We start from the raw sequence: 5,860 nt of genomic DNA, 5'->3' as shown, positions 1-5,860 counted from the left end.
GACTATTTCTTTCACTATTGGTTTTGGTGCTACCACTTCTTCCCTCATAACTTCATTTTCTTTGATCTCAAGATCCACTTCGATCAATTGATCTTCCTCTTCATCCACCTCCTTGACTACTTCATCAAATTTACCACTTCTTATTGTCATAGCGCTCACATTATTATGCTCTCTAGGATTTGGCACAGTTGCACTAGGTAGAGCATATTGTGTTTGAGTACTCGATGCTAATTGTTGAGCGATTTGACCCATTTGGACTTCAAGATTTTTTATGGATGTTGTGGTGTTTTTCTGATAGTTCCGGGTTTCTTCTTGAAATTGAACATGATGAGTTTCCATTCTTTCAATGGTAATCTCCCACTCGGATTTCTTAGGGGCTTGTTATTGTTTTTGTTGATATTGAGTTTGATATTGACCGTGTTGAAGAGCAGTATCTTTTTGGTCTTTCCATGAGAAGTTGGGATGATTCTTCCAACCCGGATTGTACGTGTTGGAATAAGGATTATTCTGCTTCAAAAATTTGATTTCCTCCACTTGTTGAGGAGTTTCAAAACAATATACAGTTTGGTGCGGACCACTACAAATTTCACAACAGGCAGTGGGAGCCGGTTGGACATGTGCCACCTATCGGGTACCTATATTCGTCCCCTTTAGCTTCTTCTCAACTTCCGCAGCTATAGTATCTTCGATACGGATTTTATTTGTTTCTAGCTTTAAATCTATAACCCCTTCTGGTTTGCTTTGACATCTATCGTACAACTCCAAGTGCTCATTAGCAGCAATAGCTTCAATATTTTCTTGATACCGGTGGCTGTTGAAAAATTGGTGGAGCCATCGGCTGCAGTATCAATCAGTTGTTTGGTCTTTATTTTGAGACCATTCACAAACATCTGCATCTGTTTGGTTGGATCCATATTATGAGTTGGGCAGGCGACCAAGACTCGCTTGAATCTCTTGTACGCGTCTCCCAAAGTTTCCCCGTCCTTCTGCTTAAAATTCAGAATTTCATACCTCTTACGTAGAAATACCGATGCTGGAAAATATTCATTTAGGAAGGATTTTTCCATTTCTTCCCAAGATGTGATGCTACCGGCAGGTAGAGAATAAAACCATTCTTCAGCTTCTTCCGCTAAGGTGAACAGAAACATTCTCAATTTCTTAGCTTCTTCGGTGTGACCATCAATTTTTAGTGTGTTGCTCATGGTCAGAAACCTCTGCAAATGCTTGTTTGCATCTTCATTTACTTTTCCAATAAAATGATTCCTTTCAAGTTGATTAATCATACTCGAATGCAACTGGAAATTAGCCACATTCACGGGTTGGTTTACAATAGTTAATCTGTCGGTTGGTGCATTGGCACCTCCGTAGTCACCCAACAGTCTTTCTAGTGACGGTGGAACATCAACCATTGTTTCGATTTCTCTTTCGGAACCTGAATTTGAACCTGAATGAATGGAAAGTTGTTCTTCGTCTGATTCCAATCTAGCCAATTGAGCTTGTCTGAGTCTTGCCCACAAGGTTCTCTCGATTTCTGCGTCAAAAAGAAAATTAGATGAGGCCTTACCTCGCATACAAAATATCAGACACATATTAGTTGATATAATCAAAATAAATTATTAAAATAACGGAAAATAAATTTTAGTTGCAGAGCAACAAAATTTCAATTGAGATAATTTAAACTTATATTTGGCAATCCCCGGCAGCGGCGCCAAAAACTTGATCGAAAAAATAGCAAGTGTATTATTTTTGCCGATGTAGTAATAATAGGGATGTTTCCCAAAGATCGATCTCGAGGACTGCGTAACAATATATGTGTAAGTTGTTACTCAATTGAACAAAACTAATAGTTGGGGTTTTGTAAAAATCACTGTAAGAGAAAATAAAACAGAATAAATATTTTCACAGATTATAATAATATGCCAAGGGTGATGTGTGAAAATCTCCTGTAATGACCCTTGCGTGTATATCTCCTTAATAATGAAAGTTGTTTAAATTACCCGATCTTAAGATTATTTCCCCCAAAGACCTCGGAGGGAAACCTTTGGTATTCAATCTAACCTCTAAGTCCTTAGGTGATTATGATGAAACCAAGTAATTTTAAAATAACAAGAATAACCCGGTAACCATAAGGTATCCCTAGTCCTAGGTGATATCTACTATTGTTTCACTATATGAAAACCTTAACAATTGCAATCCTGCTAGGAATTAACCATACATCAATCTTGAGTTTTCTGATAAAGAAAGCATTACGCAAATTACACCGTGAAATTAACGACAAATAACATGTATTAAGGAAATTATAACATCAGAGTCATTACACGATCAATTCAGGGACAACCCATGTCATTGGGGGGTTTAGCCTCTCGTATTATTCAAATAAGATACAAAATAAAATCGAGACATTACAAAAAATTGGGAATTTCGTTGATCTTCAATCGCGTCCGCTCTTGAAGAATCTCCATTCTTCCCTGCTTTTTACTGCTTCAATCTTCATCGTCTCCAATTTGTGATCGTGAAAAAGTCCCTTCTCCATCTTCAAAAATCCCCTAAATAGTTCCCGATGACAATTTTTATGTACCAAAAGTCCAAAATTCCCTCCGGGATAAGCCGTGCCAAAATACAGCAAAAATTGGAAAATGAGGTGTCCAAGCCAACACTGGCCGTATCAGGCAACACGACAGGCCGTGTTGGGCTTCTGATGAAAAATCCTTGACACGCCCCTCTAGGGAGGCTGACACAGGCCGTGTCAGCTCCCTATTTTCTTCTTCCAAGTGTCTTCTCCTGACACGGCCCGTGTTGGGTAACACGGGTGGCCGTGTCAGGACTATTGTGTTGCCCAATTTCCTCTTCTGATGGGCCCGAAACGTCCGATTTGCTTGTTTATCCCTTCGATACTCTTGCTTACACCTGAAACCAATAGAAATATCACAAAGAGACATAAAATGGAGTATAATGATGCAAACCACATGTAATCAACAACTGGAAACAACAATGCAAAACACCTAATTAACTAAACAGAACAATAAAATAAGTAGACTAATGTGTTACCGACTTCGTGAAAAGGTGTCGAATGAGTGTCAGAAAACAAGTAGAATTGGAGATGATCAAATCCCTTAGCGGTTCCCAAAAGGAAAAGGAGGATGAGGTTAATCTAATCTAGGAAACTCACCAAGCTCCACAAGCTCCGTCTCATGTGCTTTATTATCAGCATCTATATATAATAGTTGTTCAAAATTCCAACAACCACTACCTCCCGATCTTCAGTACCAAAAACCATGGCAGGGTCCATTGAATCAGCAGGCTCAGGTTCCACATCAGCATCGATGTTAGAATCAGCGAGCTCGGAATCCAAACAATCAACATAGGCGTCAAAATTAATGCATACCTCTAAATTGACAAGAAAGAAAGACTCGCCAGATTGACCCAATCCTAATGACGTACAATCAATTATGGTCTCAGTTGGTTCAAAGCTCGTTGATAGCTCCTAGAGAGAATAGACCCATGAATTTCCATTTTCTCCCTAGTAGAACCAGGAGGTCCAATGTGAGTTTCATGATGGAGTAGTGCGGCACCCAATTGAAGAATGTAAAGTCTTCAAAGAAGAAATGCAAGATCGGATCGGAAAAGGGAAGTTGACTTTCGATGGCCCTAATGTGGTAAACACTCCCTTACCCTAATGAGCGTGAAGACTCCGTGAGGTAGTTCCTAGAGCCAGCAGGTCAAGCAGAAAAGATCGTCCTCAACATTAACAATGATTTGACTATTTCTAGCATTTTATTTGCATGTTGAGCGCTATTTGCTTTTAAGCATTGTTGTTTTCTTTTAATAATAATATTAATGGAGTGATCATGCATTTTCTGAATCAATCCATTTGTATTCACTCTACACATATTCATTCTTTCCTTTTTCATAAAAAACGAGAAAAAAATGAATTTCTACACTTCACGTTTCTTTATTAAACTTTTGTTTAAACAAATATTGGAGGGACAATGATGAAAATAAAATACCAAAATTACTGACAAGTAGGCTTTAGACTAAAATTTTACTGACAATATAAGGCATTATTTCACTTCCTAAATGCCTAAGACATTAGGAAGTTAATCCCTCGTCAACCCCTTTGAGCCTAGAAGTTAGTGTTTCTTTCTGTATGAGAAAAAACCTTAGTTTGAACTATGGGCATGGTAGTTTTTCGGTTATTTTGGCTATACATTCAAATCCCAAGAAAAAGTTTCCCCTTTGAGGTTTATTCGCATCCTCTTTTCACATACTTCACATAGTATCGAAAAAGAAGTGAACATTCAAAAGCTTACAACGGATGTTTCTCTTGAACCATTGAAACATGGCAGCCATATGTTGGTGTAAGCCCTAGAGGCCAATACTTTTGGTACTTGTATCGAAGTATTTATTAATAATAAAAGGCTTTTTCTTTATTATGTTTGTTTAATAAAGTCCCTAGAATAGATAGTCTGTTTAATGTATCAAGTATGACTTAATCATGAGATCACATTAAACATAAGGACACTATTCTTAAAGTATTCATAGTCGAGCTTTATTGTGAAGTGGGATAACATTAAAGCATTAAGACTATTATGTATATAGACTGATGATCATATCTCATGGATCATGGATAAGGAGTTATCAAGTCTTAAACATAGGTATGAATATTAAGAGTAATATTTATACTAGATTGACCCGCTATGAGAATACTATATAGAATGTTATGCAAAGTGTCATAAGTTATTCTCATGGTGATAATGGTGTATACCACCCTTCGACCTGAAACCACTATGGACCCTAGATGTAGAGTCGAGTGCCTTATTACTGATCAAACATTGTCCGTAATTGGATGACCATAAAGACAGTTGATGGGTACTCCACGAAGCATGCTAAGGGACATGAGTGACCTAGATGGAATTTGCCCATCTTACGTAACAGGATAAATGTCTATGGGCCCAATATTGAAATGGATAAGGATGACACGGTCTATGCCTTGTGTTCAATATAGACATAAGGGAAAAAGGGTAATTGTACACATAAGTATTATCACAGAAGGATTTGTCAGATCACATGACATTTTCGTGTCTTCGTTAGCAGTGATGTGTTGCTAGATACCGCTCACTGTTTATTATGTTAAATACGTGATTTAATATAATTTCCAATGCCGCGAAAACCTATAGGGTCACACAGAAAAGGACGGATTGATGAGAGATAGAGTAACTAAGGAATACCGTAATGTACGATGCACTTAAGTGAATTGTAGAACATCGTAAGGTACGGTGTACTTAAGTAGAATACGAAATATGGTAAGGTACCACGCGATTAAGTGATATTGGCATATTATAAGATATGGGCCACATACACTTGAGTGGGCTTTTTAGCTTGCAGCTCACATAAGTGGTTCTATAAATAGAACCCTTGTGTAAAAGCATTAGTGCAGTTGCAATTTCGTTTCTCTCTCCCTCTCTCTCTCTCTCTCTCTCTCTCTCTCTCACTCACTCAAAGCCTTCATTCGTAGCAGCTAGCACTAAGATTGAAGGAATCTGTTCGTGTGGACTGAGTAGAGGCGTTGTCATCGTTCAACGTTCGTGATCGCTCCGTAGATCTGCATCAAAGGTTACAATCGCCACAAGAGGTAACAATTCTATCACTGATCATACCCATTCGTAAGGATCACTAAAGGAGAAATTTTAAATTCCGTTGCGTTTTGGATCGCTCTTCTCCTTCACCATAACCCTTTCAATAAAAATCAAGTGAACAAATGGTGTATAAGTTGTTCCCAGAAATGCAAAAAAAAAAGTGAAATAAAAAAGGGAAAAAATAAAAGCTCACTAAGTCTAAAATCTCAAAGATGACTTAGGCA

This window comes from Lathyrus oleraceus, chromosome 2 (genome assembly GCF_024323335.1).
Source record: "Lathyrus oleraceus cultivar Zhongwan6 chromosome 2, CAAS_Psat_ZW6_1.0, whole genome shotgun sequence".
Classification (NCBI taxonomy): domain Eukaryota; kingdom Viridiplantae; phylum Streptophyta; class Magnoliopsida; order Fabales; family Fabaceae; genus Lathyrus; species Lathyrus oleraceus.
The sequence above is the reverse complement of the archived record's forward strand: the minus strand, read 5'-3'. Positions refer to the sequence as shown.